The sequence below is a fragment of the Hyperolius riggenbachi genome, chromosome 9 (genome assembly GCF_040937935.1).
Source record: "Hyperolius riggenbachi isolate aHypRig1 chromosome 9, aHypRig1.pri, whole genome shotgun sequence".
In the NCBI taxonomy this organism is placed as follows: domain Eukaryota; kingdom Metazoa; phylum Chordata; class Amphibia; order Anura; family Hyperoliidae; genus Hyperolius; species Hyperolius riggenbachi.
The window spans coordinates 170157074-170166123 of NC_090654.1; the positions used below are offsets into that span (position 1 = coordinate 170157074).

A 9050-nucleotide genomic window follows, 5' to 3' on the forward strand; every position below is an offset into this window, starting at 1 on the left:
CCAACCAGGCATCGCCTGAGAGCAATTTCTGGAAAGCCAGAATCACACATCCTCCACAAGAGGCAGCAGTATGATCTAGCATTTTTCAACAACATCACCCTTAGCAGGATAAGGGGGTGGCCGAGGTGGACCTACTTGCAGCAGACACAGATGGACTCTGAGGCAGTCACCAAATTGAAATGCGGCCAGGTATAATCCACAGTACACGGTTGCATGTGGTTCACCCTTGAAGTGGCCGCCCTGAGAAACTAGTCAAGATGCTCAGGTCAAACGGCAGCCATGCTCACCCCTATCTCTCCCTCTCTCTCCCTCCCTCCCTCTATATTCCTCCCTGTTTATGAGTCTTTTTTTAGGTCATGTGGAAGGATATGCTCTAACAAAATGAATAAACACAACACAACAAAATTTTTTTGATTTTTTTAATCTCTAAATTAAAAATATAAGTACACAGCCAACATGGCCAACTTTCATATACACAACAGTGTACAAACTGAGTTTGCAGAAAACTACTGCAGCTGGAACAAGGCTGCCACTCTGTCCCTTAATCCTTGGACCTCACTCTTACTCCTAGTAATTGCCTCATAGGCATTGGCCCTCACCACCTCCAGGTTGAAGAGGGCTGTATCCAGGTCGTTCAGCAAAACACTTGCCTCTTCAACCTCTGTATAGGAGAAACATGTAAAAACATAAACATTAGCTTAAAACTTAGTGTGTGTGTGTTTCTCAATAAACATCAGCTATGACAGCTACACGATATTGCAGAACAATGTGGATTGCACAGGTGGACAAATGTGTCGGAGTGCACACGTCTTGTGAGGGGTTGGATTGATGTGTGCTTTTGTATGTGTAACCACAGCAATACTTTACGTGTGATTGACACCAAAGTTGTGGACAGGTACCTGTGTCTTATGTAATGTTACCTATACTTCTGCTCATGGCCTGTGAGAAGGGTAAGGGCCGCGGCAGACATAACATCAGAAAAGACATCAGAAATGCACAACATATACACATAAGGTAACATTCTAAAAGCCTTTTTGCATGTGGAAATGGTGAACTATGCTGAATTCGAAAATAATACTCATGAAACTTCCTTCATAAAGGCTCTTTATGCATGTAAAGGTGACATTTCTGAGTAGAGGCACCAAACACCGCCTTGTGTGTTGCTTGTTGGCAACAATGACACAAACTGACAATTCAGAAACAGTTCCACAAGTGGAATGAGGACGGAAACTGTCACTCCCTTGGATGTGGCTATAACCATGCTAAGTTAATGGACAGGAAGCCCGGCAAAGCCGCTGCAGTAGAGGATGACATGGCGAAAAGTTTAAACTCGTCAGCTTCTCGTGTTTACGCAAGCCTAGCACCTGAATCACGCAATTATATTTATGAGAATCACAACTATCCGATTACACCAGAGCAGTTTTTAAGAAATGTTCACACAGAAGTCGAAAAATTCCTACAGTGTTGTTTGTTTGCAGTGATTTGCAGTACCCACAACACTTTTATTAATTATACACATAGTGCAGCATGTGGTTGTTGAGAGTAGATTTTAAGCATGTTGACAGGTCACAAAACATTAATTGCAATCATGGACAATGTTAATGTACACACTGTATTGCAGAATGTCACTTACGGATGGTGATAGGACCAGAGGGTAAAGGGCCAGAGTAAGGTCCTGGCTGATGCTGGTCTTCCTGCTGCTCATTCACCACATCTGTGGAAGGTGTTAAAATAAAGTAAACATTAATTATAAATGGGTTAATAACATGATTAAAATATTACATTACATTCATTGTGCATAATCAGTTATCAAGGTAGAGCCAGGACATGAACACACAGCAAAGAATCCAACACTGAAAGCACCATAGTACCACACACAGATCAAAAACACCAATTATTGTGATGCATTGGCAAACATGCATAGTAGACCACATCGTAACTATGTATAGCGGTGTTGAAAAAATGTATGAGCTAACGTTATGGTTGGGAATGTAAACATGCATGTTTGGCCAGTGTTTTCCACAATTACAATGCTCTTACAAACTGTCATGCATTTAACTTACCAGGATTGATTCCATATCCATATCAGCAATGCTGAACAAACGTATCCATGTGTTAGAAAGCATAAAGTGCCATAAAATATTTTGACATACAGTGAGCAGTAGTGTTTCACAACATACAATATTATGTGTGACAAAGTGCATTGATGTGTTACTCACCTAAAGTTATTAAATCCTCATCCTCCTGAGGTTGGTCGTCGCCTGGCACTTGTTCACCAGGGTCATCATTGCTGGTGACACTCTTCTCTGAATCTGGATACACATAATACAATATGTGACTCGTTACATGGTTCCTCAAATACACATTCAAGTAAAATGGGGAGGTTCAATTAGCACTATAGGAATACCCCTAGGTTGAAAATAATGATGATGATAGTGCAAAATTAACATGTAATGGGCAAGATGAAGTATCAATCCAGGTACCTGCTATTAACTAAAGAGACGTTACATACTCAACATAAGTATGCTTTTAAGCAAGGCTGTGGGGTGGATTACATCACACAGCATCATCTTTACGATTACACCAATGGAACAAAACTACACATTGAGTACAGGATGGTTGTATGGTGACATACCAGAAAAAAGGTCGGCACTAAACTATAAACAAAGTTCACATACAAAGGGGTTTATTCACTCAACCGTGCAAACTGTTTGAAAACGTTTTAATTTTATTGGTCCGACCCTGAGTACAGTATAAGGACCTTGTAATGTGCCATCATCAGGGAACATTTATGGTGATGCTGATACTGATGCTACTGTTTAACTGAAGCAACTAAGATATACATATTGAAACAGTTAGGTGATTATGCTGATGTAACATATGTTGACGTTGTAGTATTACTTGATTCATATTGAGTTTATTGTAGATGATGTGTAATGATACAACCCACTAAATAATCATCCAAACAACATTGGTATTTCAAATAATACTTACCAAGTTGTACAGCTTCTGTACCACACGCCACTTCCTCCTGTGCAGGGACCTCCTGTGATTCTGAGGAAATACATGTAGTTTTCAACAATTAAGGAATGTACTGCAAAGACAATACTTATAACACAAAACAATGAGGTAACATTATAAGTACCTTCTACAGCTACTTCTTCCTCCAATTCTTGTGGGGTCTCCTCCTCTGCTACCCCTTCCTCATCCTCTTGCTCCTCCTGTTGCAGCTCCTCCTGCTGGCTCTGACGTGCTCGAGCACGGCGCCTCCGTCTTTTGGCTTTTGCTTCTGTGGAGTAGACATATGAAAATAACAGCATGTTAGAAATTGTTAGATTAGTAAACCAAAACATAATGATTTAGTATGGGAACAAAATTACACATCATCAAGATCATTAGTGTAACAAACCCTCTATAGCAATCGAACATTTATATAGTAGACCTATATCTAACAAGGACAAACACACTCTCAGAAGTGGCATGAGATGATGCTGAACAGTTTGATCATCAATAATACGAATACACATCACCATACAAATGCCAATTAGTCACATAAGATCTCTAAAGAGGGAATGAAGTTAATGGTAGTGGACCTTGGTGGCCTTCAGGGACAAGGGCCATGAGGGGGACACTACCTCATCTCTACTTATTGCTATGCCCCTGACGATTAACAACACTACATTAAAAGACTCAAACCTACACTGTCCCTTTAAGAAGATACATACATACATACATTATAACAGGCATGGCCAAACTTGGCCCTCCAGCTGTTACGGAACTATAAATCCCACAATGCATTAGCCTTTATGAGTAATGACTGTGGCTGACAGACTCCTGTAATGGATTGTGGGACTTGTAATTCCATAACAGCTGGAGGACCAAGTTTAAACATGGCTGCATTACAACATAGCTGCATTGACAAACACATAACACACAATATACTTACTTTGTTTGATAATTTCTGCACGAATCACAGCCAGCGTCTCCCTCTCCCGCAACTTCAAATCCGACCATCGCCTTTGTAATTGGGCTTTGCTGCGGGTCTCATTACTAATTTTTTCCAGGGCAGAGATGACATGGTCCAGAATCCTGTTCTTACGGGCAATTGGCTGGGGGTACACCTCCAGCCGCCCGTCATAATCATGTTTGTCCAGGATTCTGACCATTTCGGTCATCTCTGCCCTGGACATTGCAGAGGCACGCACGGTTGGCTCCCTTCTTGCCATTGTGCAGTACTGTAAACAGTGAGGATGTCACATACAGTACCTGGAAATGACATCACAGGAAATCACGCCCTGCGTTGAACGAGCGTTGAACGAACGTTCTATAACGTACAGTACGTATATAGTACGCTCGTTAACACAGGTCATGACGCACAAGCATACTGTACATACTGTATTCATCATCTTTGTTAGTTGATATTTTCTAATATAAATACCATTCACTAACCAAACAGATTGTATGAATCTATTAATTATATTACTATGAGGATTATGGGTGGAAAAAATGAATTATCTGATACCAAACATTATTTTCAAATACGTTCCTTAATGGAAACGTTCTGTCACGGAGAAAAACGTAACTGCGCATGTGCTTATTGTGGACGAACGACCGTTTTGTAACGATGTTATACTTTTGCTAACGATCGTCGGTGGTAAAAATCCGCCAAGACAGAACTTTGTTTTGGAACGATTTGGCTCGTTCGTCGTTTGCCTTAATAGTCGTTGGTTCATTTTTTGTAACGATCGTCGTTGGAAATGATCGGGGAACGATCGTTTCAAACGACTATAGTCGCATGTGTGTACGCACCTTAAGTCTAAACGTAAAAGATCTAGGAAGGCTTCCCAGCGGAAAGATCCGTTGCCCCTAGCAACCACAAATAAAGAGGTTATTTCTGTCAAGTCTGAAATGGGCAAAACCATGCAGTATGATAATGATGTTTATAATGCATCTGCTGATCAGTTTCCAGGTTTTTTGCCCCAATCCAAAGCTTATGTGGATCCTGCTATAGGTAGGATCGCACACTACATTAAAGCAGTAAAAAAATCTGTTCTTGTTCCTGAACTCCACCCCTATGGAGATTATTTGGATACTGGCCTGTTTGAACCCCCATTTGCTTCCTGGGATATTGGGGCCTTGCTGGAAGAATTCGATTTTGATTGGAAAGCCTTTTGCGATTTTTACATCGCAAAAAGCGAAGATGTCTTGAATGCTTGTCTCGATTCTATGTACCTTCTGATTGATTCCGATGAATGTGACAAGGATGATGTGGATCTGGTGATCTATGTATGGCAAACGATTTTGGATGAGTTGCACACACACCAACCAATTGATTCCAATAAAGAGACATCGTTGTCGGATGATTGTTCCTGCCTTTCTGGGGTAAAGCATGAGAGTCTTGACTTTGTGCAATCTGAAATGAATGACAGTGTGCAGTTTGAATCTGTGCGATCTGATGCCTGTTTCTCGGATGTTCCTGCAGATTGTGATCGGCATGAGTCTGCCGGTTTCCTCAAGGATGTGTGGGATCCTTTGTCATTTAGAAACAGATCTTTGAGATCTTCCGTCTGTGACCCTGCTATGGGGAAAATTTCTCGACTATGCAGCGTCAAAAGTAAAATTATTATGCCTAATAAAGTTTATCCTGTTGATGTCGCCATTTCTTCTGCAAATGAGTTTCTGTCTCACCCTGTTCACACCTGTGCAGGCCTGTTGCCTGATGACAGTTGCTCCAGTGTTTCTGTCCTAGATGCCTTGCAGTCTGCTCCGCAGATCGCGGAAGTTTGCGATATGGAAGCGTCAGTTTCGCAACCTAAAGCGATCTTGGATCCGCAAATTTTGCGCTCTGACTCCTCGGATTCGACATTGTTAGCCGAATCTAAGAATGAGACAGCGCTTCGGTTTTGCGAATCTGATGCTGAAGCTTCTTTGCCTTGTCCAGAGAAGCTTTCTCTGAACCTGCCCTGTACCATGAATGAAGGCATGATGTCCACTTGCATTGACATTTGCGAGTCTGATTCTGAAGAAAGTATTGACTCTCCACCCAGTACTCTGGATGAGTCAATATTGCCTTGTACAATATCTCCTGCCCTGCCCCTAGAGGCTCGCCTAGGTATTGCTGCTATTTTTACCTGTCTTTCTGCAGTTTTGGAATTGCAAGCTAGTTTGACTACTACGCAGAGTTCTGGGTGCAGTGAGATTAAAGTTAGGGAGTCAGTGTGTGGTCCAGTGAATATTCCTGTACGTTCCACTCATGATGATGAAATTCAGTCTCAGTTTATGGTGGAACCTTCCCTGGGACATCTGCCCTGTTCTCAAAATAAAGTTCCAGTTTTGCCCTGTAACATGGATAGTACAGAATCCTTCTTAGACAACTTGAAAAATGATGTTCCTGAGGTCTTGTTCGATGATCTAAAGGTCTCCGAGTTCCTCCCAAGGGGTGCAGAACTTGTGGGAGATGTCTCCTGCCCCCCAGGTCCTTCTGAGGTGTTGCCCACTTCAATAGGCATTGCTGCCTTGCTGACTACTTTTGCAGCTCTTGTGGAGCTTCATTCATGTGTAGTCAATGATGATATTACAGTTACAGAAAATTCTGAATTTGAATCCGAGTCTTCTTTTGAAAGACCAGTACCTGTGATCTTTACTCGTGATGATTTTCTGCCCGGTACTGGTTTTGGTCTTGTCGTGTCGGACTCTGAGGTTGGCAGTTCCCCGACATGTCCTGAGGTTTCTCCTGTACTAGTGTACCCCGATGTGCTCTGTGACCCAGAAAGCCCAAGTGTGCCTCGGTTACCAGCGTACTCAGATGCTTCCTCTGTGGAGACATGTTCTGATATAGCCTGCCTGCTTGCATGCCCAGAAGTGGTCCCTGAAAGTCCTGATCTTGATGGGTGTCCTGCTAATTTTGAGTCTGGAATGATCATAGGTTCCATAGGGGTTCTTGGTGGCTCTCCATGTGAGCCTGGTGAGCGTTCTGGCTTCTTGGGATCTCTGCGGAGCTTCAAGGCGTTCTGGGAGATTCCGGGAAAAGTTTTGCTTGGTGCCCTGAATGCGATCAGCAATGGCTTTGGTGTTGTAAGGGACACTTCGAACAGGTATTGCGGCAGGTTTGGTATTCTTGGACGCTCCTTGGAAGGTGGTGGGTATTGTCTGGAGGGTGTCGCTGGCTTCTTCTCTGGTGTCCACAGTCCTGATGGGTGTTACGCTGAGACTTGTAGTGCTGATGGGCATGTTTCGGTGGCTTCTGCTTCCGATGAGGTCGGTTTCGGATGGACTGACTCTGGAATTGGGCCTTGTCGGGCTGTCCTGACCTTCATGAGTCTTCAGTTAGAGTTTTGTGATGTTACCAGTCTTGAGGGATGTCTGGAATCCATCCCTAGAAGGGGGGGTACTGTGATGATCCGCTCAGCTGGCTGCACAGGCAGACAGCTGTTTATCCATTCCTCTAGTCTGTGGGCTGCAGGTCTCTGGAACAGAGACCTGTCTTTTCATTGCAAGTTTCTGTTCTGTTCTCTTGCTGGGGAATTTGCATACATTCGTTATGCAAATCCTCTACCTGCCTTCTTTGATGACTGGCACTATAAGAGCTTTATGTTTCCCAGAATGCTTTGCTGGTCATTTCCCTTCCTTGCTCAGTTCCTGATGGACACTGCTGGAGTGTCAGCCATTGCTATCTAGTATAGTTAATTCCTGGGGGTTGCTTTTGGCTCCCCTTCTAGCCCAGTCAGGTTGTATTATCTGTATTGCCTGTTCTGTCTTGTCTTGCCTGTTTGCCATTGTCCTGTCCCTATGGTGGTTGACAGGAAATGGTTCTGATCTATGTTCTTGGAGTATAGCTGGTGCAGCGGTTGCTACCAGCTATCTCTTCTGTTCTGTTTCCTGGGATCGCGCTAGCTACTTTGTGCTAGCGCTGGGGATCCTTCTGTTCTGTTTCCTGGGATCGCGCTAGCTACTTTGTGCGAGCGCTGGGGATCCTTCTGTTCTGTCTTGTCGGTCACGATTGCGCTGTCACCAACGGCGGTTGATAGCGAATCGTTCTGTCTTGCTGAGATCGCACTAGCCGCTAGCGTTAGCGGCTGTGGATCTTTCTGATCTATGTTCCTGCTTGGATCACACTTGCTCTGGCGGAAGAGCGGTGGATCCTTCCTGCCTAGTTCTTGTTTTTCGTGTGTCTGTCTTGTCCACTGCGCTTGCTACAGGCTCGGTGAGGTAACCGTTAAGCAAGCGCTCGCATCCCCTGTTTCATGTTTGTCTGTTTATGGTTAGGTTAGTTAGGCGTGCTTGTCTCTATTGTGCTTATCACGTGGAGATCGCGCATAACCGCGTGCACTGTTGCGAATGAGTGCGGTGTTCGCGGTTAGCTAGCGTTGTTATTTTCCATATCTCTTTATTGTATTTGCTGTGCCTTTGCTACCCTCGTATTCTATTCTGTTCTGCCTTGTGTCACGTCTCGCAATCGCACCTCTCGCGATCGCGTTCCTATTTCGTATCTGCTGTTGTGTGTGCGCGGTTGCGGAGTGGCGACTGGATTGGCGCACACACATACAACCTATCCCTTTTGCTCAATCTCATTCGCAATCGCCTCTCTTGCGATTGCGTTCTGCGCTTCGTACAATTCCTGTCTGGCACTTGTGGAGGTACAGAGGATTGGTTCCTCTGCACTCCCCAGCACCATCTGCCGACAGGAATTTCCCTCTACGGGTGCGTAGCACCTTTTGCTGGGTTCCTGCAAATTAGGCGCTTGTGGAGGATCTCCTTCGTGTCAGCGCACGCGTTGTGCGCTGATCACGGGGAAAGTTCCACAATCGTGACACACCGTCTAATAGACAGCTGCAGTCATTCATACGTGCACTTGAAGATTTTGGTCTCATGTGAGTTTCCTTGAGTCCACAATCAACTCAACAGTTTTGCCACATTAAGGACAGATTTATTGTCCTTGCACCATCTGCAAATTCTCGCAATCTCGCTGTGGTAAGTTTGCTTTCCATTGCTGTCAATGAGACCAATAATAGCAGCATCATCTGTGAATTTGATGACTTTAAGGTAGTCAA

At 43.9% G+C, this 9050-nt stretch overlaps 1 long non-coding RNA gene across 1 annotated transcript; it reads right to left on the reverse strand.

Moving 5' to 3' along the window:
* Window positions 1–534: 534 nt before the first annotated feature.
* LOC137531776 (uncharacterized) lies at window positions 535–2794 on the reverse strand. The gene is made up of 4 exons (XR_011023744.1): window positions 2762–2794; window positions 2220–2312; window positions 1634–1714; window positions 535–661 (listed from the first exon to the last, which is right to left on the reverse strand). It is a non-coding gene; the product is annotated as an uncharacterized lncRNA (long non-coding RNA).
* Window positions 2795–9050: the final 6256 nt, after the last annotated feature.